Source organism: Acinonyx jubatus, chromosome A3 (assembly GCF_027475565.1).
Source record: "Acinonyx jubatus isolate Ajub_Pintada_27869175 chromosome A3, VMU_Ajub_asm_v1.0, whole genome shotgun sequence".
Classification (NCBI taxonomy): domain Eukaryota; kingdom Metazoa; phylum Chordata; class Mammalia; order Carnivora; family Felidae; genus Acinonyx; species Acinonyx jubatus.
Window position 1 is genome coordinate 70,534,884 of NC_069388.1, and position 27,724 is coordinate 70,562,607.

The 27,724-nt window shown below is 36.8% G+C and overlaps 1 long non-coding RNA gene across 1 annotated transcript in view; it reads left to right on the plus strand.

Annotated features, from left to right (window-relative positions):
- LOC113603254 (uncharacterized) overlaps positions 1-27,256 on the plus strand; it is a 787,506-nt gene extending 760,250 nt beyond the window's left edge. Inside the window, exon 4 of the long non-coding RNA XR_008289306.1 lies at positions 24,647-27,256. This is a non-coding gene — a long non-coding RNA (uncharacterized LOC113603254). The remainder of the gene's footprint in view (positions 1-24,646) is intronic.
- The last annotated feature ends 468 nt before the right edge of the window (positions 27,257-27,724 follow it).

Here is a 27,724-nt window from a genome sequence, read left to right on the forward strand (position 1 = left end):
AAAGGCATAAGTAATGAGTGTAGACAGAGTGTATTTATACCAAGAAGTGAAGTAAAAACAGTTGTGTTAGTTTTGTACAGTGTTTTTGCTGCTCTGGTGAGAACAAAATACATAATTACAAACTACAAAATAAGAATTATGCAAGTTTGGTCATTTTGCATACAGGTTAAGTGCTTTTATATTTGTATTGCACAGTATACAGATGATCCTTGAACACTGTGGGAGTTAAATATGCCAACTCCCCACTACACACACAGTAAAAAACAAAAACAAAAACAAACAAACACCACATTCAACTTTTGACTCCCTAATAACTTAACTACTGATAGCCCTCTGTTGACCAGAAGCCTTACCACAACATAAACAATTGATTAACACATACAACATACAAAATATGTATTAAATGCTGTATTAGTACAATAAAGTAAGCTACAAAAAAATTTTTAAGCTTTTTATTTTTTTATTTTTTTAATATATGAAATTTGTCAAATTGGTTTCCATACAACACCCAGTGCTCATCCCAAAAAATGCCCTCTTCAATACTCATCACCTACCCTCCCCTCCCTCCCACCCCCATCAACCCTCAGTTTGTTCTCAGTAGAAAAGAAAATGTTAAAAGAAAATCCTAAGGGAGAGATCTCAGAGAATGATAGTAGAGTAAGAGGATGGTGAGCTTACCTCCTTCCATAGACACACCAAGGCAACAACTACATGTATTGCAACTGACTCTGAAAAAGATCTGAAGACTGGCCAAACAGATCTTCCACAGCTAGACACGGAGAGAAGGCTACATCAGAAAAGATAGGAAAGGCAAAGCTTTGACTGGGAATCAGCACTCTGGCATGACTACCCAGACATAGGAGGGATATCATAAGCAAGAAGGAGTAAGGAGACTAGACCCCACATCTGGTATCCCCTAAAAGGAAACTGAGTCTCCACCAATAAAGAGCCAGCATGCTAAATAACTTGGCCTAAGGTACAGCCCCAAAGCAGCAATTTTCAAAGTTCCTGGGATATACATGAAGGATATTTATTAACTAATTTTGGCATAAATTCTATAGGGGCAGGATCTGCAGGATCTTTCTCTGGGAACAAAAGCACTGGTAGGTATCATTTGTTATACCTTCTCCCAGCCTAGATAACCAGGCACTTTCAGGAACCAGTGCTGACACTCTCCATCTACCTTGCTACCACCAGGAGCCTTGCCCTGACATTCCTACCTGATCCAACCCACCTCCAGCAGACAACACTCCAAAACAGCTCCTCCATGACACCTGGGGAGGATGGGAGAAGATCCTGCCCATCAGTGCACCCAGGGTTTGTGCAACTGGGCCTCTCAGCCAGCTGCACAGACAGAAATCCCTACATACCAGTATGACTTGATTCCAGCAGTCAGTAACAGCTCAGCCACAACAGAAGGGCACACATAACCACAAAGAGGACATGGATGGAGCACTTGGTTCTGGTGACGAGAGGAGATTGTTCTATAGGGCAGGAGAAGAATCCTTTTGCATAAAGCTACTGCTTAAAGATCAGGAGATAGAGACGACTTCCTAATAGGTAAAAACAAACATGGAGAGTTAGACAAAATGAGGAGAGAGAGGATTATCTCCCAAATGAAAAAAAAAAAAAAAAAAGGACAAAAATCACAAAGGAAAAAGGATAAAAGAAATAGAGATAAGCAATATGCCTGACAGAGTTCCAAGTAATGGTCGTAAAAATACTCCCCAGACCTTAGAGGATACAGAAGAATGAATCAATGATTGGGAAGAATGGGTAATAGAAGGCAACTAGGGTGAAAAGCAAAAAGAATGAGAATAACAAACGAGGACTGATTAAGGGACCCCGCAATATCATCAAGAATGATATTCACATTATAGGGACCCCAGAAGGAGAACAGAGAGACGGGAGCTGATAACCTCCCTTAACTAGAGAAAGACACCTATCCAAGTCCAGGATGCACAGTGAGCCCCAAAATGAATCCAAGGAGAACCACCAGACAGCTAATAACAAAAATAAAGGGAGAAAATGATAGTAATACAACCGTAAAAGGCGACTTTAAAACCCCACTTACATTAATGGATGGATCAACAAGACAAAAACCCAATAAGGAAATAGTGGCTTTGACTTACACATTCTTTTCAAAGGGCACATGGAACATTCTCCAGAATAGGTCAGTACATTTAAGAAAACCATAATTACATCAACTGTTTTTTCCAATCTCAATGGTACAAAACTAGAAATCAATTGAAGAAAAGAATTGTAAGAAACACAGATATGTGGAGGCTAAATAACCTGTTACTAAAAAAACCAGTCAATGTTTTATGAAATGAAAAATGAAAAAATTAAAACGAAATGAAAAAGTTAAAGAGGAAATCAAAAACTACAGAGACACAAATGAAAACAGAAACACTACAGTTCAAAATCTTTGCAATACAGCAAAAGTAGTTCTAAGAAAGAAGTTTATGGCAATACGGACCTATCTCCAGAAAAAAAGAATATCAAAAAATCTATCCTTAAACCTAAAAAAGCTAGATAAAGAATAAAGCAAGCCCAAAGTTAGTGGAAGAAAGCAAACAATAAAGACCAGAAAGGAAATAAATAAAATAGAGACTCAAAAAAGGATAGAGAAGATCAATGAGACTAGAACCTCGTTCTTTGAAAAGATAAACAAAACTTAGAAACCTTTAGTGAGACTTATCAAGAAGAATAGAGAGGACTCAAGGAAATTAAAGAGACACTACAGATATACAGAAAATTATATGCCAGACAATTGGACAACCAAGAAGAAATGGACAAGTTCCTAGAAACATACAGTCTTCCAAAAGTGAAATATGTAGAAATACGAAAATCTGAACAGACCAATTACTAATAATGAAATTGAACAGGTAATCAAAAATTCCCAACAAACAGAAGTCCAGGATGAGATGCATCACAGGTGAATTCTACCAAACTGTTAAAAAAGATTAAATACCTATCTTTCTTAAACTATTCCAAAAGGTAGAAAAGGGAGGAATGTTTCCAAATTCATTCTATGAGGCAAGCATTATCAAAACCAGAGAAAAACTTTTTAAAAAATTACAGACAAATATCCCTGATGAACATAGATGGAAGTATCCTCAGTATAATATTAGCAAACCAAATTCAACAGTACCTTAAAAGAACCATTCACCACAACCAAATGGAATTTGAGAGATGCACATATAGTTCAATGTGCACACATCAATCAACATGATACACCACATTAACAAAACAAAGGATAAAAATTATGATGATCTCAATAGATGCAGGAAAGTCATTTCACAAAATTTAACATATATTCATGATTAAAACTCTCAACAAAATGGATTTAGAAAGCAAAATAAAGGCCATATATGACAAACCTACAGTAAATATCAACAATGAAAAGCTGTAAGCTTTTCCCTATGATCTGGAACAAGAGTAAGTATGTCTACTCTCACCACTTTTATTAGACATAGTACTGAAAATCCTACCCATTAAATTCAGATAAGAAAAAGAAATAAAAGCCACCTATATTGGTGAGGAAGAAGTAAAACTGTTACTGTTTTCAGGTGACAAGACAACATATATAGAAAATCATAAAGAGTCCACAAAAAATCTAGAACTAATAAATAAATTCAATAACGTTGCAAGATGCAAAGTCAATATACAGAAATCTGTTGCATTCCTATACACTAATAATGAAATAGCAGAAAGAGATATTAAAGCAATCCCATTTCTAACTGTATTAAAAAGACTAAAATACGTAGTAATAAATTTAACTAAAGAGGTCAAAGACCTATACTCTCAAACTATGCTGATAAAAGAAATTGAACACAACACAAACAAATGGAAAGGTATACCATGCTCATGGAAGTGGAGGGATTAACATGTCGCTACTACCCAAGGCTATGTACAGATTGATCAAAATACCAACAGCAATTTTTACAGAACTAGAACCAAAACTACAACTAGCCAAAGTAATCTTGAGAAAGAAGAACAAAGCTGGAGTCATCACAATCCCAGATTTCAAACTATACTACAAAATTAGGGTAATCAAAACAATATGATACTGGCCAAAAACCAGACATATAAATCAATAAGGCAGAATTGAGAGCCCAAAAATAAACCAATGTTTATATGGTTAACTAATCTATGACAAAGGAGGCAAAAATATACTGTGAGGAAAAGATAGTCAAGTAAATAAATGGTAATGGGAAAACTGGACTACTTGCTTACCATATACAAAAATAAACTCAAAATGGATTAAAGACCTAAATGTAACATCTGGCACCATAAAACTCCTAGAAGAAAACAAAGGAAGTCATCTTTTGGACATCAACCTTAGTAATATACTTTTGGATTTTTCTTCCCAGACAAAGGAAGCAAAAGCAAAAACAAACACTTGGTATTACATCAGACTGAAAAGCTTTTGTATGGCAAAGGAAACCACCAACAAAATGACAAGGCAACCTAGTGAGCTGAGAAGATATTGGCAAATTATGTATCTAATAAAGAACTAATATCCAAAATGTGTAAAGAATTTACACAACTCAACACCAAAAAAATAATAATAATCTGATTTAAAAATGATCTTGAATAGGACCTGAATAGGCATTTTTCCAAAGAAGACACAGATGGCCAACAGACACATAAAAAGATACTCAACATCATTCATTGTCAGGGAAGTGCAAATACACAACAAGATATCACCTCACACCAGTCAGAATGGCTAATAACAAAGATGAGAGATAAAATGTGTTGGTGAGGACATGGAGAAAAGGGAACTCTGGTGTACTGTTGGTTGGAATGTAAATTAGTTCAACCACTATGGACAACAGTATGGAGATTAGTTAAAAAACTAAAAATAGAAATACCTATGATCCAGTAATTCTACTTCTTGCTCTTTACCTGAGAAAACCAACACTAATTTGAAAAGACACATGCACCATATATTTACGCAGCATTTTTACAATAGCCAGGATATGGAAGCAACCTAAGTGTCTATTGATAGATGAATGGATAAAGAAGACATGGCATATATATACAAAATATCACCCAGCTATAAAAAAAGAATGAGATCTTGCCACTTGTAACAACATGGATTGACCTAGAGGGTATTATGCTAAGCGAAATAAGTCAGACAAATACCATATGACTTCACTTATATGTAGAATCTAAAAAAAACAAATGAACAACCAAGAGAAACAGACTCACAGAGGACAAACTAATTAATAGTTGCCAGCACTGAGGTAGGTAAGGCAATAGGCAAAATAGGGGAGGGGATTAAGACGTACAAACTTCCAGTTATAAATAAGTTGAAAAGTACAGCATAGGGCATATAGTTAATAATACTGTAATAACTTTATATGGTGACAGATGATAACTGCACCTACCATGGTAAGCATTTAGTGATGTATATGATTGTTAAAAATATAAACAGAGATCATAAGGAAGAGGAAATCCATTTATAGCACTGCACCATATTTATCAGGGGAAAATGTGCAGTTCAAACCATGGTAGAATACATGTCAATAATTTTTTTTAGGCTTCTCCAAGTAAGTATTTAAGTTCCAGTTAACACACAATGTAATATTAGTTTCAGGCATACAATTTTGAGATTCACATGCCAATAATTTAAAATTATTTCATTTTTCTTAGAAATTAAACATGGCCAGTCAAAAGACAAACCATGGGAGAAAGGGAAAAAATGTATATTTTAGTGCCTTAAAGATACTACAGTTTCTAAACATGGGACTTTTTTTCCGAAAACTTTTTGAATCAAGGGCTCAACAGTTCCATTTTTACTGAAATCCCAAATTTTGTAGCCAGCCCCGTGCTTATAAATATTTTACATAAAATTTCAAGAGATTCTGAAATCCTCACAACATAGGAAGAAGAGGACATATCACTGTATATGTAATTGTATTTAGTTTTCTTGGCCTGCCATAACACTACAGACTAGGGAATACCTAGAGAGAGTGACTATTGCTAATGTCAAAATGCAAAGACTTTGTTACTGACTTAACTCCTTTCTTGAATTCTCTAAGTACCTCTCTACCTGAAGGGTACCTTGAAATATCATATGACTTAAGATAACCCTTACTCTTTTTTTAAAAAAAGAGTTTTATGATCTAGCATAACCAATAACCAAGACAAAAAGAATTTTAAAACTTCTGTGCTAATAATAAATTGAGATTGTTCTTTAATTATCTAGAGCTCTCAAAACAATAATTGTCTGTGTTTCAATGTTCTACATTGTTTTTTAATGAATACACATCAAGAAAACATATGTATCTGGTTGATTCCATTAAGTAAATTCCATTAATGTGTCTAAATACTTCTTGGCCCTTATCTAAAATTAATCTCTAATAGAATTTGGAGGCTTTTAATTATTTCTGTTCTCATAAACCTATAAATTTCTCATCAGTCATGTTCCCAGAAATTGACCTGAGAAGAAAACATGGGATGAAATTTTGAGAAGCACACATACCAGGCAGGGTGGCCCAATCTTTTCTGGCCCCTCCATTAATTTCTGAATACCAGAAGTACAAGAGAAGGAGAAGAAATTATTTGGCCCTTGATGCTCGCAAAGCCCAACACATTTAAATTCATTTTCAATGCCATGAAACAATAGCATCATTTTCATATATGGGTGGTATATATTATGTACACAAGCCCACCTGCTTCAGTGAGATGTGAATAAATATCAGAAGCCTTAGGTTTCAGTCCAATTTCCAACATTAAGTTCATGGCACATTTTAGGTTTGCCATTCCATCTCCATTTCTTCCTCTCTCAAGTTCTCAAATGCACTCATTACAAGTGCCTGTCCTCACTCCACTCCCACAGATCATGCCTGTCTCAGTAGTGAGTTTCAGTTTCCTTCCACCTCATGGAATTTTTCTGAAACCACTCACATCACCCTATGAAAACGAAGAGTCATTCCAACCTCTTAATACTAGACAACCTGCTTTCAACAGCCCCTGGTTGTTCACTCTATTACCAAGTACAAATTGCATGTGGCCCTGCATGGCATATGATGTCCAGATCCCCTGCACAGTAAATATATGATCAGTAAACTGATGGTGATTGCACCTGTCCAGGATTAGGTGTTTTGTGTTGGGCCATAGCCATAGGGTGGGAATCCTTCTTTCACTAGGGGAATAAAGCTGAGGAGATTAAAACTTAGTGACAGGGGTGGATCTGCCCACCACAGACACTCAAAAGGTCCAATTTATTAGAACAAACTTTCACCACTAGCTGATTAGACTATTTTTTGAAAATGTCACAGAAAATCAGATTCTCCCGTCTGAGTGCTGGGCCAAGTGGCATGAAGCAGTTGGAGGTAGACATCCCTTCACATATTATAGGAGGTTCTCTAAATGCAATGACAAATTGCATTTGCCATTGGTGGGGCCACGCTTTCACTTTTGAGTGATTTTGACTCTGGTTGGCCATATATGTCTCGTTTAAATTTTAATTCATGTCATTCTAAAAATAGTTCATAATCTGTAATCAAGGATGAATAAGTGCCAGGAAATCACTATAGTGAAAAAAAATACATAGCAAATAATTTAAAGCTAACACATCATTTATAACGCATGGACATACCTCCTACAAAATGTTTTAAAGAAACCTGCTTTTGTACTTTTAATTCCATCAAAGATGAGCATATCTGTGCAGACTTTCTTTTGTTTCCCCGCCTATTTGCCATGGCCCATGGCTGCTTGAAATTGATATATTCAAGTGCCACCAGCAAGGCCTCAATGAGAAAGGCTTTGCAATTCATCCTCTGTGATCTTTTATATAAATATTACTTTGAGTTGGACAGTGGAAAAGCCCAGGGTAACACTATAATGCCAACCTGACAGACACTTTACAACCTCTGCCAATACACTATATTAGAATCTTGCTTAAGCATTAAAGAAGAATGTTTCAAAAATAATTTAAAATGATAAAGGAGTCCCCAAAGATATTTAGAGTTCATTTTTCAGCTATTAAGTATTTCTTCATCTTCTCCAATATCCCTACCAAAGATGAAATTGCAGGGAAGGGACCGTTCTCCACTGAGGTCCTCTCATTCCTCTAGGATGGCAGTGCTATGACTTGGGCTCTGGCCTCTTGAACCCTGCTCACTGGATTGGGATCTCTGCTTCACCACTTTATTACAAACCCTGAGAACTTCCACAATTTTCTCTATGTCTCTGTGTCTCAACTTTCTAAATTTTAAATCGAGATGCTCTCAAAACCTCAGTACCGTAGAAGGAATCGATCTGTAAATACATACTAACTAGGCCTTCATAACCAATATTACTGGGCTTATACCACACGCTTAATAAATGTTACACACTTTTTCACCACCGTCATTTTAGATTGGTTTGCTCCCTTTCACACTAGGTAAAACTTATCTGGACCATTTTTGGCTGAGAATAGAGTAAAATTGTCCACTTATTATTTAAAGGGCCTTGAAGATGTTGATCCATCCAATTCTTCCTCCCTTCCACTTTGTGGTTGAGGAAACTGAAACACAGGTAGTGTAACTTTCCCAAAGTCATGATACACACAGAAATAGAACTCAGGACTCTGGATTCCCAAAATTTTAAGAGCAGAAATGTCCTTTCACAAAGAATTATCAGGAGGCCTTATTCAGTTGTCTACCCCGAAATTCGCCATATGCAAGCTGCATCTTACAGGAAATCTCAAATTCACATTTTATTCCTACTTCAGTTTTCCTTATATTCAAATGGATTCTAAATTTCAATTTTTTTTAATGAGAAACATCTGAGTTGTATATATCATATACAGCTTTAAGTTTCTATACCAACTTCAGGGGCCAAACAGCAATCAAAACCAAAGCATCATTTTAAATGTAAAAAGTCTTATAAAAATAACTTACAAAAATATCTCTATCAAATCTATAGGTTGTCATATAGTTTATATGTTTGTCAAAGCTTGAACTAGGATTTACTTTTTTTCCAAAAAAAAAAAATGTTTACGTTATTTAGACATAATCAGCATTGTTTTTAAAATATGCACAATAACTACATCTGTGCTATAAATTTCATCTGAAATTAAAGTAATATAAAAAGAGCAGACATAAGTACTAAAAAGAACAGTTTAGTTTATAACCTATAGTTAACGATTGGAGTACTTAATGACACTAAACTGATTTTACAATTTGGAGCAAAAAGAAAAGTTGATATTATGAAGAACCCATACTATTAGATCAGCATCCTAAGAAAATCTACAATTTCCCCACTTTTCTCAAACTAAAATCTGTCTGTCCTATGAAGGTGTCAGTCTAATCCCTGACACATAAGCCCTGAGTTAGCTTTAGCCAGGGTAATTAGTTGCTACACATGCTTTTTCGAAAGAACATGAAGCAATAAGACTGGATGATGTACACCTTAGTTTTCTCATCCAGAGAATGAAATAATACAATTACTCAGCTCATTGGTTTTCTATAATGATGTAATACCTGTTAAGAGATTAGAACAGTGCTTTGCACATAAATAAGACTCAAATATTAGTGAATATTAGGATTATTACTATCCTGAGAGTACCTGAGAAGTACATCTAAAACAGCAGAGAAAATATTAATATTCTTGATAGATGTGGCTGCATTAAAGAGCATTATCAGGGTTCAAATCGTAACTGCTAGGGCCTTTCTAGCTCATATAGCCAAGCCCTATAGAGAAAATTACCTAAGAAATTGATCTTTGTCAGGAAAGACTGAATTTCTGCTCTTGGGTCATCATGACAAGAAGTTCCCAATCTAAAGCCTTGCATGAAGAAAATCATTGACAATACTGAATCTAATTTAGATCTAGTTGATATAATTGATAGGTGATTCTTCCCCTTCCTACATATATACTGTAAAGTTGGAATTTTAATATGCATTCATATTTGGATCTTAGAAAACTATTTCAGATTAGAATCAGAAGCACAGAAAGAAAAAAAAGAATCAGAGGCACAGTAGTAAAGTTTGTGCTCATGTACTGCTTTTGCAGAAGGGATATGGAAGGGGAGGAAAGGGATATACTAACATGTGAAGGAATGGAAATTAAAATTTTCTGCATTCTTACATGTGCTGGTTTCCATTTTTAAAGATAAAAGTTTCGACCTAAAGGGTTAAGTTAGAATACAAAAGATTCCACAGCGTGATTCTGGTTTCATTTGATCAAAATATAATTTTATGTTTAGCCATTTGGATTTTAAATACTTGACAGTCAAGTGATCATGACATTTCCTTTACAAACATTTATTTACCAATTCTAAGTTCAATTTATTTTAGTGTGTTGGTGATAGGAAGGTGGAAAATTCATGGTCTTTGTCCTCACATATTAGATGACACTTGTCATTCATTGTAAGAAGTGCAAAGTGCTCTGGTTCTAAAAGGAAAAAAATATTTCTATAAAATAACCTCTATAAAAAGGGTGCCTATATCTTTTCTAATATTTGAAGTTAAATGATTTTGCAACTTTGTATTACAAACAATACTGTACAACTCAATACTAAAAGATATTGCCCATGTGCCCTAATTTAAATGACATCACAATCCTTATAACAAAGTTTCTGAAGGTTCACAACTTTCTCACGTCTGCTAGATCCATAACAAATGTATCTGAAATCTCCACAGATTTCTGTGCACATAATGAATTTTGATAATATGGTAAAGGTCAGAAATTCAAATAAGATGATCAGGGTGCTCATTAATTCTGAACAGAGTGAAATATGCTATTTAATATCTTTTTCTCTTCTGTATGCTCTTTGCTTAATTTCAAAGCAAATAATTAATTCTCTGATTTCTACTGACATGTTTTGACTAATAAGGATTTAATAACTTATAAGAAAATCCAGTACTTCACTGCATTATATAACTGGATAGTCAACAGAGAGGACTGAGATTTAGATTGAAGCTTTTCACATAATGAAACTCATCCTTTTCTTTCTCTGCAGATCTAAACTGCAGATTAGTCTGTAGGATATTTCTCAAGTAAATATGTTAATTTCTGAGGATTAAATAATATTAATCTTATAAGAAACACCCTGGAAGCACACCTATTCTCATTTTGTAAAACACTGAGGTCATCTTTACATGGGAAAACAGAAATGAGTCCTTAGCCTCTGAAAAAAAAAAATAACAGTATTGAAGTAACATCTTGAGAAGAACATAGTTATTAGGGATAAAATTGTTCCCAGTATTTAAAGGCATTCACTTATTCAGTGCAATGTCACAGATTTAACACCTTTGTAACCTTTGAAAAGGGAAATTATAATGGAGATACTAAGAAAACCTTAATTTTTAAAAAATGTTTTTAATTTTTATTTATTTTTGAGAGAGAGACAGCATGTGAGCAGGGGAAAAGCAGAGAGAGGGAGACACAGAATCTGAAGCAGGCTCCAGGCTCTGAGCTGTCAGCACAGAGCCTGATGTGGGGCTTGCACTCATAAACTGTGACATCATGACCTGAGCTGAAGTCAGACACTCAACCAATTGAGCCACCCAGGCATCCCTAAGAAAACCTTAAATAAAGCAGCATTATCTGTGTCTCTTTTTCCTTCTCCATAAGATTATATCTTTAAGAGGTCTTTCCTTTTGAGTTCAATATACCTGTTTTTATAACATATTTTGAGCTAATACAACACTATAAGATCAGTGGGAGTCCAAGTCTTTCAAACTTTAACAAGATACATAGAAAAGTCAAGTATTATCTTTTATTTATTATTATTAAATATGCATCTTCTTATTGATTCACATACAAGAAGGTAACATAAAAAACATATGGAAAATGGGATTGATGGAGGGACCCACAGCTGACATAGAAAAAGCACATGCCTTCAGTCTCAGCTGAGAAAAGTAGTCAGTAGAAAGTCATATTACCCTAGTCCCTAACAACTCTGAGTCATGAGCTCTGGGTTCTAGATAGTTGGACCTCACTATCACCTATCCCCCTTTGAACCTTGCCCACTTCTGTTTTTCTTTACGTCTTCTCTTCCTAGAGGATGTACCTCCAATTTATTGGCTGGCCACATACTTCTAAGCCGTCAAGAAGTTGAGTCTCAATTCTACCTCCTCATCAAATGTGGCCTATCATACCTGCTAGAAGTGAGCTTTCCTCCCAGGAGCTCAGAAAGCCATTAACTCTGGCCCCTCAATCTGTCACACATTTACCTCCCAAGGAAAAGTCTTTTATTCCTGCACATACCATCTTGTTACTCCATTTCTTAATTCCTATTGCTTCATTTCATTAGGGTAAAGGGGGGAACTTGAGAGGGGTCCTAAGTGATGGTTGGATTATATACATTTGGTAAGGAAAGTGGAAGGGAATTCTAAGTCAAGGATTAAAGCTCCACCAGGAACTTTGACCTAGATGTGGGCAGGACTCTCACAGGGTTAAATGAGTATCCAAGACTAATTGTGGGGGGTGGTTCATGTACGGCACAGTCCTCACTCTTGTTCAGATGACAGAATGTCATAAACTGATACATACAATCTCATATACATGTATAAAATGCCCAGAATGGAAACACTTTTAAAAGAAAATATGATGAAATGAAATTATTTACAGAATGACAACCACAAACCTATATCTACAAAATATAAATCTATCCAACTAGACTCATCCTTTTCTCAACATTTCCTATTTGCTCTTTGCCCATTGATCTTGTTATGTATTAAAGCAGATTCCAAAGGTTTGTGGAGAGGGAATGGAGTATGGAAGGAAAAGATCAATTTGAAGAAAGTTTATTTATTATCTTTATCGACTTCTGAGAATTTTAGGAAGATTCCTCTTTTCTTCAATTTAGGACCTTGGTTGAGAATCACTGATTTGGGGCAATACTGGAAAGTGATATTATATACATAGGTTAAGGCCAGCTTAGTCTGGATCCAGCCACGTATATTATGTATTTACTGCTTCTGCCCTGCCTTAAGTCTCAGCAGAATTTAAGGTGCCTGAACACTGAATTCAGATATGCTGCTTTAAAATATATATTTCCTCCATTCTTCCCTGAACCATTTTTTTCTTGGCTACTTGATTGGTTTAACTGTGTAAGCATTTGGCATTCCAGCTGAATGAGAACGAGAAGAAATGGCAGTTCTCCAGCCCTCTTATTTCACAACATAGAAGTAAAACTGGCAATGCAGAGAATGTCATAATTCAGATGTGTCAGTGCTGAGATGTTTCAAAGTGGTTGGGAACAGGAATATCACAGTCCATTCTGAACCAGAGCTAAGAATAGGGATACTTTATCCTGCTGTCCAGAGTGACATCTACTGGTATCATCGAGTTCAAGGGATAACTGTAAAACATTTCTCCCCTTTGCCATAAATATAAGCAGAGATATGGTTGTGCAAAGATATGCAGGAGATTGAAAAGATAGTCAATCATAAAAGTTTATGTGGGCCTGGAGCTTCAGGAAAGTCCTTGGCCTCTGGAAGAAAAAAAAAAAAGCTTAGAACAGGTTAAATGGAGAGAAATGGGAATAATGTCATACTTTTCTTTATCTTTTTGTAGAGAGAACATGTGTTCCCAAGCCAAAGTGTAGAGTTAGCAACTCCCTAATCCTACCGAAATGGAGCCAATTTTCCCATTTAAAGAGAGGTGACATTATTCAAATATCAAAACTAAATGGGCCAATTCAAGTGCACAGCTACATACCAACTTACATAGCAAGAGGCCCCCAGGTCTTAGCTGACTGCTAAGAGATCCGTGGCACTGTTTTAACATTGAGTCTATTTTAAAAGCAAACAATTAAGGAATTATCCAGATAATTTCTTCCAAATATTTCCTTATATGGTGATGTTAAATGGCTATAACTCAAGCAATAATAACCTTCTATATGCCATGTATTAAATAGGCTGAGGAAGAATAGAAGTATGGGGTGAGACCTTGCCTCTTAACAACTGCTGGTCTTCTTACACTAAATCTCTCTCTCTCTCTCTCTCTCTCTCTCTCACACACACACACACACACACACACGTAACCAACACCAGGCAATGGATGTTTAGTATCAAGTGACAGGTCATTCCCTCTGCTCCCCATTCTATAGTCTTTTCTTTCTTTCTCAGGTCCCTCCATCCCCCACAAAAATAATCAAATATAAATGCTTATTAAGCGATAAAGATTTTTAGCCTTTATCTTATAAATACCACCTTCTTCTCTTCACAGATAACCTCTTCATTCTCCTTGTCTAGCAAGAACCACTTGGTTCATTGCAACATGCTTCTGGCTCTACCATCCCACTAAAATACACACTCTTGTTAAGGTAGAGAAAATGGCCAAAGTATAAATCCAAAGGATAGTTACAATCTTGCTTAATGTTTCCGTCTTGCTTGCATTTCTGCTTTTGCTTTCGAGGTCACTAGCACTCTTGATTTCATGTCTTCATTCCTAAATTCTCTTTTTAGTCTCATAGAGTCCTCCAATAGGCAGTTGTATTGAGAGACCATGTTAGACACAGGGTATACAGAGATTAAAAAAAAATGCTTCCCCTACCACTGATTCCTCTTCCTATAATCATCTGTTTAATATCTGTGGTCCATAGGTTTTTCCTGTCCTCAGAGCTCCTCTTATGCAATAGAGTCTCTCTGAAAAGAGCTTATCCAGTATCACAGGCTACAGCCTACATATGGATGAGTCTTACATCATTGTCTCCAGGCCTCCCCTCTGTTGATCTCCAGTCCTTGTTTCCAACTGCCAACTATCCATCTCTGTCTGGATATCTCACATGCATACAAACATCAATATTCTTTATCTTCTTCCTCCAAACCTGCTATTATGCTCACATTATAAACTTATCTTCAGTTCCTTTTTTTAAAAAAATCTGTTACACCTAGCTGAATAGTATGTCCCATTCTTACCATTAAAAATTGTTTTAGGACTCCTGGGTAGCTCAGTCGGTTAAGCATCTGACTCTTGATATCAGCTCAAGTCATGATCCCAGGGTCATGGGATCGAGCCCCATGTCAGGCTCCATGCTGAGTGTGGAGTCTTCTGGGGATTCTCTCTCTTCTTCTCTCTCTGCCCCTCCCCAGCTCACACTTTCTCTCTCTCTCTCTCAAAATAAATAAATAAGCTTTTAAAAAATTGCTTGATGTTGGTGCGCCTGGGTGGCTCAGTCGATTGGGTGTCCGACTTTGGCTGAGGTCATGATCTCATGGTTTGTGAGTTCAAACCCCACGTTGAGCTCTGGGCTGACAGCCTGGAGCCTATTTCGGATGCTGTGTCTCCCTATCCCTCTCTGCCCCTACCCCGCTCACACTCTGCCTCTCTCTGTCTCAAATATAAATAAAACATTCAAAAAAATTGTTTGATGTTAAGTTTGCTCTGCCAAAAATTTTAAGTCAATAGCCTCCAATCAGTTCTTTCTCTCTTTCCAGTGTCTCGTTGTTGTAATCATCCTGAAACTTTTCACAAAAGATTTTTTTTTTGAAAACACAAATCTGATCATGGAGTTCTTCTACTAAAATTCTTTCCATTATTTCCGCCAGATAGCACAGAATAAATTTAAAATTCATTGGCAAAGTGTTCAACATTCTTCATCATCTCCCCCTGCCCATCTACCTATCCATCCTCATGTTTCATTACTCCCTCAGACACTCCGTTAACTGCCAACATGCTGAACTGTTTACTGTTCCCCAAACATAAATGCTTATCTACACATGGATGTCTCTAAATAGGGTTTTCTGCACTGCTCTTTTCAGGGAAGCACGTCACTAAGGCTATTTGAATAACTCCAAATTCAGTCTAGAAGCCTTGGCCTTGAATAAAGTACTAGAGGAGTAGTGCATAGATAATAAAAGTTGAACCACCAACATCAGTTCCAAAAAGCCACCTACCTTACTTCTCCAAGAAATTTTTCCCAAAGGAAGAAAACTCTTGAGAAGTCAGGGTAACAACAAGCCAATGTGATGCATTAAACCAGAATAATGAGAGATGGTGAATACACCACAGAGAAAACATCAACTAGTTCTACTTGGGATTGCCATGTTGAGTTGGTCTTTGAGGCCCAGAGAATCAAATACGGTTCTGCAATGGCCTTAAGACAGACATCAAGTCAAATTTAATAATTTTCAAGAAGAAAGCCTCTTCAGTTGTTGCTGTATTTTCAAACCCTATTTCAATTAACGTATTAAGTTCCTGAAAGAGGTTAATAATGGGATAAGGGCATTTCTCTCTTCTACTAACAAGATGAAAAATGATTTCACTTAAATTCCTAGGATATCTTTGAATGGCACAGGTTTAGTGAAATGGGTCCATTCATAGTATGGGGATCTCCAAGAAATATTAGAAATATTGAGCACTTACAACTTGCCATGCACTGTAGTTTCTCGGGGCTCAGCAAGTACTCATTTGATGCTCATCATATCAGTATCAGGTAGATACTGTTATGTGAGCATTTTGCATATGATGAAAATAAGGCACAGAGATGTTAAATAACTTACCCAAAATTACAAACACCCAGACCAAAAGCAGAAGCCAAGGGACACAGTTCCAGGGCCTGTGCTTTTACCAACTACATTATTTCACTGGTTTTTAATTTGTATAATCAACTTAAAAACCAAGCATAGGAAATACAATTATGGTTTCAGGTCAACATAACAATGCCAAACATGCTGATGATGTAAAATTAGTGGAATGGGGGAGAAGATGGAAGGAAAATAATGAGTAGAACTTCTAGTTCTTCAGAAAACTAGATGTATCTTTGAAGAGCTCCAAAGTGTCAAAACCTCTTCAAATGAAAGGAAAAACACATTCATGTAACACTCCTACTACTATGTAATATTCAGTTATCATTCCAGCCCTATACATTCCAAATTTTCAGGACAAGGCAACTTTTAACATTCAACCCTCTTGTTAAAATATAAAGCTCATCTGGCTTAAATGTAGGTTTTCAAAACTACCAAAATAAAGTCCTTTCCAAGGTAGTCATTCTTAGGTCACCCAGGGTGGATCACATGATCTGTTTGAACTACGTGACACCTCTCTTTCGTGAACCTCGATAATGAGATCATTTAAACAGTAGACTCTTAAGAAAATCCAGTGACACAATGTCAAATTTCCAGGGAGAGATAATGGATTTTATGGTAGCTGAAGAGCTTGATAGATCATTCAGTGCAATCCTTTCCCCTCAGGCAGATAAAATGCCATTATTGTATTACAAACAAATCCACTGAGACCCAGCAAGGGTTACTGACTTATGCAAGTCATACAGCTAATGGGTGAGATGTCTGCTTTTCCATGTAAGAGCTTCTTTCCACAACACACTGGCTCATTGGGTAATGATGAGAGATGTGCCAGAGTCATGAATTTGGATACATTGTTCTTGCTGGTTTTGTCTACAAGAGTGTTAACAGCATGGTCCATGCATAGCTCATCATCACCTCAATTTCCACTAGTTTCTTTCAAAACTTCAGAGTCCCCAGTTCTAGGTGCAACTTCTCCAGATGTTTTCTCCCTAAGTGGTCTTCTACATTCAAGATCACTCCTTTCTGTTAAAGACCAGGGTCATCTCTGCTTCAGAAACTTTTATCAGGAAACCCTGAACTCTCCATACCTTTTCCAAAGGTCACATTCGTTTGTTCATGTTGGTGTATCAGGTTACACTTGTGAATATGTTCTCTCATTTCCTGGGTTGTGAAGTCTTATCGTTCCTGTTGTTTGCCAATCTCAAGAAATTCTCAGTTCTCTCACTCAACTCCAAAGAAGACAGCTAGTCACCTCTCTTTCCTTAAACTTGTCTTTTTCTTTATCCTTTGGTCCTATGTAAACACTTACATAATCAGTACATCCATGAACAGTTCCAATCTATGCTCCTGTTGGGATATCAACTTGCATACCATGGTATAATACTTGAGGACAGTATGAAGTGTGATATATGTGTATGAAAATACCACTCACTTTTGTTCATTCAGTTAATAAATATCTTTTGACTACTGTGTATCAACCCCCTGGCTAAATGTTGAGGATCTGGGAATGAATAAAATAAATGACCTGTTCATTAACCTTAAACATCTCGCAGTCTTGGACAGGGTCAGGGGAGAGTTGGGAGTGCTGAGCTGTTAGGTACCTGTACATGTACATGTTGTCACTCTTCCATGCACTGACTGCAGTAGTCCTATGATCAGTGGGTGTGAAAACGGCTATGACCACAGAGAAGAATCCGTATTCATTCCCTATGACATTTGAGCCAGGTTTCAAAGAATTAGTATAAAATCACCAGGATAGAGGGCAAGAACCTTCTAAGGAGAAGGAACTGAAGATAAGAGAAGCCAGATGAGAACGAGTATTATTATTAAAATTATTATTTTATTCACTTTGCAAAGATAGCACACGACATGTACTCTAAGGCAGCAGAGAAATGCTGTTGTCTGCAGTGGAGACACAGCCCGGAGTTAAAGCTGAGTAAACTTGGCTCCCTATGAGAACTGTCACCCTTGAATAAACCAACACTGCCTGGCTCCCTTTCTGGGCATCCTTTCTGGGCACAGAATTTCATTTTAAAAGACATTGGGAAGCCAATCATGAAGAGGCAGAAACAAAAGCTGTCTACATTTCCCTGCTGCAAAAACTCTCCTGTAGAGGAGATGTTGAAGCTAAGAAAACAAATAAAAGTTGTTCTGAAAGGAGAGGCAATTAAATTTTTGCCAAACATGACAGGAAGCTGAGAACTGAAGCAGACAGAGTAATGTCTATCTTTGGCACACCAGACAGGGAGGAGAAGAGTGTGTCTTTGATGGCAGACTTTATTTTAAAGGTGCTAACTGACATTTTGAAAGGACATAAAAACAGAGAGGAGAGAGCTCTTCAAGCCCTGCTGTCTGGGCAGCAGCAGCTCCCAACTGCCCCCGGGGTTTTCATTTACCCAGTCTAAGGCTAACCTGAGATAAGGTGCAGGAAAGAAAAGAAGCAAAATAAAACAAGTCCCTATCTTAAAGCAGCCACATGAATCTGCACAATGCATTTAAGTTGGAAGTATAAAGAGAAAGACATTTCCTGGCTCCTGAAGGAGTCTTGCAGAAGGGATCCTTGGTGGTCACAGAAGGGCAGAGTTATGTCCATCATCCAAACAGTTGGCTAAGTGCATACATGTTTTTATAGGGAGCCCTGTGCCAATGGAAGGTTTGTGCATAGGCACAAAAGCTAATTTCTAAGGCCTTCGGTTACTCAAATGTGGAATCACTCTCCCCTATGGCCTTCCTACAGGCAGGCAGAACTGAGTAGCTCCCTCCAGTTAGGAACCCAGGAACACCAGCACTGAGGCATCTCAACCTTCAGCACATTTCTTACCTCTCTCCTTGGTTCCCTGACCCTTCAGTCCTGTGCACTGAAGGCTGGATTTGTGTTTATTGCCTTGTGATCCTCCCAAACCATTCTGTCCCAAAGAAGTTTAGATTTGAATGTTCCATACACCTTCATTTCGCTCTGAAATTCTCATGGTCCATATTTCTCCCTCTACCCCAGGATCATGCAGACATTTCACTGTATCTTTAAAATAAGGAGAATGAGAATCTCCTCCACTAGTATTCTGATAAGGGGATTGAAGGGTAGAAACCGGAAAAGCATGGTAGCCACGGCAAGTATGATTCAGAGACATGGTCTATTTCCAGTCCTACACTGACCAACACTCACTTAAGCACAATGTGAATACACACTGAAGAGGAAGAGGAGAGGAAATGTACAAGAAAATAGCCCAGGTACCACTCCATCCTTCTTGGTTTTCTCACACTAGGATTCCTTACAAATCTCAACAATCCAGCACACTACACTCACTCTAACCAACTCACTCTGTGCTACAGTCAGCAATATAAGTCCGCAGATATTTACCCAAGTCCCCACTCTGCACAAGATTCTATGTTGGAAAATATGGAAAGGAAGAGGACACAGCATCAGACTACAACAACATCGCTGTCTTAGCAAAACCTTCTAGAAAGCACAAGGGTAGAGTTAGCAGAAGGAGTCTGGAGAACAAGTTCAGTTAGAGAAGCCATCTGACAGAGCAACACAGAGCCCTAAGATCTCTGACTCTACTCAGGGAATCAGAAAAAACAGTCCTAGCAGGGGGAGGAGAGTGATTTGAGGGCAAACCCCAGGACAACTGTTGTCTCCTCTCTAAGCCATCTTAGACTTCTTCCTGTCTGTAAAAACCCAGGACCTGGGGAAATAAATGTATCCAGAAAGGGGTTCAAGGTCTCCAGGAAAGCCTGCTGCTATGAGAGTCATGGAACACTCTATTAGATACTCCATAACCTTACACACATGTGCTGTTCTTTAAATGGTGTATTTACCAAAATGCTAAAATAGCTCACCATGGCCCTGGCAGGTTTCAAAAGGACAATTGGAGAGGAGAGGGGAGAGCAAGGAGGGGGGAGGGGAGATGGGAGTGGAGGAAGAGAAAATTAAGTTTCTTTAATGACTAATTATAAACAAAAGTTCGAGGAAAACAAAAGTTTCTGCATAAATTACAAAAAGCCTTCTCAATTGCTTTCAGAAATGCAATTTAACCACGAAGAAAATCTCTCTAATTTTCTGAGATGATGAAAGAAAAGGCCAGTTTCGTAATTGCCTGATTGCTAAACACATTAGGAAATGGATGGAATTTCAAGATTGAGACTCTGGCCTAATATTATCTTTTGTTTCCACTTTGTTCCAACAACAACAATAAAAAAAAAAAATAGAAGGACTTGGGAAAATATGGAGCTATTTGTTATGAAGCAGAGTCTAATATAAATTACAGCTGAGAGAAATAATGAATCATAAAAGAAAACAGATAAGGAGGACTAGTTAGAAACCCAAATACCTCGAGATGGTGCTCCAAAACTACATGGATATAAAATTAAAACACATATTTTCATTGGTATTATTGGGGAATTGCTACAGGGAGCGGAAAGGAAATACTCTGTCTTTCCATTATTTTGCAAAGCACACAGAGTAGTTTTCCAGACAATTTCAGCTCTTTACAAAATGCCCAGAAGCAGCGGATCTCTGCAGAAGAGGTCACACACTCATAGGTTTAAGATATAAAGCAGACAGATTCAAGTCAATAGGAACATCAAATTAGTTTGCCGGTTATTGAGTGCAGAGGGCACTGGTATGCCCTGGTCCCTGAACTACCACCTCAGCCACACGGCTCAAGTCTGATATCAATCTAGATGAAATATCAATTTGGTCAAAGAAAGAAAAAATTATAATGATCCAGATTGGCCATCTGTGTGTTTTAATTTTCTGAAGGTTAAAAACAAGTAAGTGGAAGAAGGGCCTAGTGTTTTTCAAGTGTAAGCCAAACCTTCATATGATGCAATGATCTTTTAGTTTGTTAGATTTGCAACTTTCTTTTTATTCCCTCAGTTATTGATAGGCCAAAAAGTATTCCTGTTTATAAATGAGAAGGGACACAGAGAAGGAAGTGACCAAATGACATGTTTGGGTCCTACTAGTTCTGAAATTATATAATTTAATGGCATTCATAACCATTGTTTGAAATGATCTAGCTTCACAAATTACAAAAATATTAAACATTCTGCTATTTTTCCAAAGATACATATTAGGTCCTCAAATGATTGTTGAATGAATAAATGCTTCTTTGCAAAATTTTTTTAACATATATTTATTTTTGAAAGACAGAGAGAGACAGAGCACTAGTGGGGGAAGGACCGAGAGAGAGAGAGGGAGACACAGAATCTGAAGCAGGCTCCAGGCTCTGAGCTGTCAGCACAGTCCAATGCGGGGCTCAAACCCACAAACTTTGAGATCATGACCTGAGCTTAACCTACTGAGCCACCCAGGCATAATTTTTTTTTTTTTTACAGCAGGAAACTTTCCTCTAAAATAATAGGTTTCCCTAGAAATATATGTAAATATAGGAAATATATACATGAATATATATTATTAATATTTGTGTATATTTTAAATACTATCATTCATTCTGTATATATTAGCTAACATTCTTCTGCAGAGAAAGCTTTTACTCATGAATTGGACTATTTAGTATTCCAGAACTGTATTTCCCACTGAAAAGCCAGGATAAATGTATAATAATTTTTCTTTCATTATGAACTTTCAGAAGGAGTGAACTTAACAGTCACTTCCAATAGTATCAACTCTTTTTTTTTTCCTGAGAGAACAAGATTTATTATGAGGAATTGGCATATGTATTATGGAGGCTAAGAAGTTCCAGGATCTGCAGTCAGAAAGTTGGAGGCCTGGGAGAGACATTGGGAGAGCCATTGGTACAGTTGCAGTTTGAGTCTGAAGGCCTGAGAGTTGGGAAATCCTGTGGTTTAAGTTCTGTCCAAAAGCCAGCAGGCTGGAGACCCAAGAAAGTATCATGTTTCAGACCATATCAATTCAAGGCAGTTAGGCAGAAGGAGTTCCCTTTACTCCAGAGTCAGCCTTTCCCTTCTAGTTAAGTCTTCAACTAATTAGATGTGGCCCACCCACATGGGGGGAGAGCAATCAGCTTTATTCAATCTACTGATTCAAATTCAACTCATTTTTTAAAGCTGTCTCTTCTTTTATATCTTTATGGCCTCTTAGATACTTATGTTCACCATTGGTTTCAATAAACATAGTCGATAATCTTTTAGATGAACAAAATGTTCCAAATTTGGCCAATGAGAACTTCTTAAATATTGTCCTCATGACCCTTTGACCCATCCTATTAGTCTGTGTTTCCCTGCTTTCTAGCACAACATGGTATCCTAAAGTTTACTTTGTATTTTCCTGGCCTCCAGCCTGCAGTCTGCCATTTCTCCAAAGAAACCTGATTCCTTTCTGTGATGAATGTTTTTTAGAAAACAAAATTTGGACAGTAAAATGGTAATTTCTGAAAAAGCACCATTGCTCCCATGCCCTGTCACTGGACAGAAATAGAAAATACATCCTATTATCATGAATGAAACTAAAGCTAAAAATGATATTACTAAAATGAATATAACATTAAAACTTTTCATGTAATTTCTTTGACTCAATACTTCTTTTTCATACACTGAAAAACTCAGTTAATTATTGGATTATTTTGCAATATATAAGAAAACACAAAATAACAATATCAATATTACTAGTAATAACAACATTACCAAATGATGTTTAACATTTCTTGGCTGTTCCTTTCATCTTCAGCCTTATGCCAATAAGTTTTGTTTTCTGTTCTTTTAGTATCAAGGAAGTTTGTTTTGTTCTGCTGATTGCCTTTTTATTAGTATTTTTGGTAATGCCTGAACCCCCCTTTCGAAAGAAGAAAGTTTGACCACTATGATAATGTTTTACCACTATGATACCTTTTTCACTCTTTTTCTTCTCCACCATGCCTTTTAGTCAGTACTCATTTTTCCTGGTGCTTAATCTCTGTCCTCTTAAATATGCTTAAGCTTTTGTGATTTCTTTGTCAGCTTTAAATAATATACAAAGTTATCATTTAATCTTCCTTTCTCCCACCTTCCCCCATGTTTTAGTTGTGGTACTCTAACTTTGGTATTGCATTTAACACTAGCAAACTTCAGCCCTTGTCCTCAACTTTGAGATCGTCAGTCTATAGTTAGATATATAAAATAGCCACCACCAATCTCTTTGTCAAATTCTTCCCTACATGTTTTTGTAAAGTTCATCTTCTAGTAGTTTCCTTAGGAAGAGCTTCTGGGGAAAATATCCCCTGAGTTCTTGCATGTTTCATACTTTTCCTACAGCCGTCAGACTCAGAGGACAACTTGAATGGAGTAACATCCTTTGTCTCCTTTCTTGAGTATCATAAAGATATTACTCCTTTCTTTACCTATTGTTTTGAATATTTGTTAAGAAGTTTTATGTCAACCTACTTAGGTTCTTTTATTAATGGTTCTGTCTTCTTTCTTTGCTATGTTTTGGAGATGATCATCCTGGGTCCATTTTTACAGGTACAAAATGACCTTTGTAATATATAGATTCAAACTTCATTTATTTGAGTAAAAATTTTTTTTAGTTTCCATACTTTATTTTTTAATATGTAAGTATTTGAAAGCTGTACCTTTCCCTGCAAGTAATGTTTTCACTGTTTCTTGTTGTAAAACAACAAGAAAATGTTGTATTTTATTTATGATATTTTGTTGTTTGCTTTATTTTTTATATTAAATATAATTTATTGTCAAATTGGCTTCCATACAACACCCAGTGCTCATTCCAACAAGTGCCCTCCTCCATGCCCATCACTCACTTTCCCCTCTCCCCCACCCCCATCAACCCTCAGTTTGTTCTCAGTATTTAAGAGTCATTTATGGTTTGCCTCCCTCCCTCTCTGTAACTTTTCTTGAATATCCTTTTTGATGTTCATTCTGTCTGACCTTTGGCTTTCTTCTTCGGGGTAACCAAATATACTCAAGAACCAAATTCTTGAACAATGAATACAGTTAAATTCCATGAAAAATGAGAGCCACCTCTCTGAATCAAGTAATCTAGCTGCCTGAGCTGTGGATGTGTGTGTGTGTGTGTGTGTGTGTGTGTGTGTGTGTGTGTATATACATATATATATATATCTTGCCTTTAGTTTCTGACCCCATTATTCCTCCTTAATAGTATCAAGACCACATATTATACTCTATCACATGTTGTTATTCTTTTCCTCATTTGGATTTTTTAAATTTTTTTTAATGTTTACTTATTTTTTTAGAGAGACAGAGCATGAGTCTGGAGAGACAGAGAAAGAGAAGGAGACACAGAATCCGAAGCAGGCTCTAGGCTGTGAGCCATCAGCCCAGAACCTAACGTGGGACTTGAACCCACAAACTGCGAGATCATGACCTGAGCTGAGGTTGGACGCTTACCCCCTTGAGCCACCCAGGCACCCCATCCTCTTTTGGATTTAAACCACATATTTTATTTGTATCACATTTCAGTAAGTTTTTCAAGATTTCCATTGACTGGCAAAAGCTATTTTTATGGTCTTTCTGTTTCGCATCCTGAAATTCTTGCTGATATGGATGGGCCAATAGCTACCACATACCATCTTCTGTTGTCTCACTATGAAACACATGAAAATCACTATAGTTAGTCTCCACAGTAAATAATTTACGTTGAGGATCCCTTAACTTCTGATTTTCGTAATTCTATACCTTTGGCTTAATACAGATAAGCCTCACACCAAATCCTAAATTAGGAATGATTACTACATATCTACTACATGAAATAAAGTACTAAAAGAAGTGGTACAATGAAGATTCACCATTATTTCCTTTAGAAAATTAGGTCACAGAAACTGTGTAAGTGTGTGTTTGTATATATATGCATACACATAACATATTCATGTACATATATACTAGGATAGAAAGCACTATGCCATCATAATGTCAAAGTATATTGGGAGTTTAAGCAAAAGTAGATCCTGGGAAGACTTTATAAAATAATGGCCTTTCAGTCTTAAGTTATAAAAAGGTTTTAGGTGTAAGGAGATCAGAAAAGGTGTATTTTAAGAAAATGGAAAGTACAATTAAAGAAAGAGATTAGAAATAGTTTGTAGAGGATGTGGCAAATAGAAATAGTTTCGTTTGATTGAAACAGAACTAATACTGCTCATAAGTAATATTTTTATTTTTTTTTAATTTTTTTTAACGTTTATTTATTTTTGAGACAGAGAGAGACAGAGCATGAACAGGGGAGGGTCAGAGACAGAGGGATACACAGAATCTGAAACAGGCTCCAGGCTCTGAGCAGTCAGCACAGAGCCCGACGCGGAGCTTGAACTCACAGACCGCGAGATCATGATCTGAGCCGAAGTCGGACGCCTAACCGACTGAGCCACCCAGGTGCCCCCATAAGTAATATTTTTAAAATATTTTAGAACCACAGGATAAAATGTTTGAACCTTGTGATATAAATAACATGGGGTCATTCAGCATTATGAGTATAAAAGAGAGGAGTTTCACAAAGATTAATCCAATACCAGAATGAAAAACTTAGTGGAACAGGGGGAAATTGGAGGTGGTAAACCTACTTCAAAGGCAATTCCAATTGTGCAGACAAAGAATAAAACCTATCTCTGTACACAAACAAAAACCAGAACAACCGATCCTTTTACAAGACTATACATCTTTTTCATAGAAAAAAAAAAAGTTTAATCAGAAGGCTTAATGGGGTAGATGTTATTCAGTCATCTACAAGAAAGGAAATGTATTTCTGATTTAGTCATAAAATCTGAGACCATTCCCCTGTTCAGTCATCTATAGAATAAATGATGTGCTCTGCACCATCACAAAGCAGTCTGACATACTATTTTCACATTTAGAAATCTGAATTTAGTATCTGCAATAAAGAAACTAAAAATACAATCTACTCTAAAACTCACTTTCCCTCCTGTCCTCTCTTGCTTATTCCAGCTAATTGTATCTCTTTCCCCTCTAAAACAAAATTCAAGACATCAACATTGCCCTGCAATTATATTTTATCTTACGTAAGGATGGTCACTGACAATCGAAGCTAATCCAGGATTTTGTTAAATAAAAAGTCCATATAGGGTCACTTAGGTTGAGTAGAGTGATTTTATCCTTTTATCAAATCAAATATGAGGGATTCACTTCTGCTAAAATTACCTCTATGGGTCTTTGCCTATAGTGTGATGAAGGTCACTGAGTTGATTAAAGAGTTCGTGGCAATAATGGGGTCTGCTGCAGATGCGATCTGAAATGATCAAAAAAAATTGAGAGCACAAGGGACTCAAATGGTTCAGTGGAGATAATATACCTGAAAAAAATCTATCCTCTGTGAATGATTACTCCTCCAAGCAGAAAGAAGTCTGAGAATAGAGGGACTACATATTCTCCCTCTGAAACTATGAGAGAATGTGAGAAACAAGTTTAAAAATGAAAGGTGAATAAAAACAGGGAAGCAAGGAAGAACTCTTAGTGTGGAAATCTAACTTCCTGGAAGAATTAAGAGGCTCTGTGGAGTGTATGAGGGAGACATCCATTCATCTGGAACACAGAGGAAGAAACAAGATGGGAAGTACTCATCTGTCAGCGTACTGGGCCTTACCTTGCTGGTTACCAAGTTGTATGTGTATATCTTGCCTCTGCTCTGTTAAGTTCCCTGGAGGCAAAAGTACTCTATCAATTTTCTTTGTATCTCTAGAACCATGCATGGGGCCATGTCATCACAATGCTTAATACAGTATACATAATTTATCTAATGGCCTTAGAAGTTTATCATCTTATGATAACTGAATCTCTTGAGGGCAACAACTATTTCTTGTTTATCACTGTAAACCTCAGCAACTAATGCATAACGGACCCATTATGTCCTACTGGCATGCATACTTGCACAGCTGAAACTTAAAAATGAATGAAAAGAAACTGACAACATGCGTAGTCAACTAAGCCCCACCTATGTATTGAACATTTTCTAGATATGTAGCACTATGCTAGCTGAGCCTTTTGAAGAACACTACTGCTAGAAATAACTGCCACCTTATTTCATTCCAGGTAACTAGAAAAGCCACACTTTGCATATTTAAGATGATGCCATATCAAAGACATTCTTCCCCTAGGGTTGGTCATGTAAAAAATATCTCAAAAGTTAAAATAAATCAGTGTCAGCCTCTAAAATCTTAATTACTTTAAGGGTATTTGTACTTTTAAGTATTCTTTTTTTTGTCTCTAACAATTAAAGTCCCAGGATAGAAATGGAGGATTAGACAGTTCTAGAAACAATGAGACAAAGGAAGGGAAAACCAAGTAAATAGGCACTATTCAGGTAC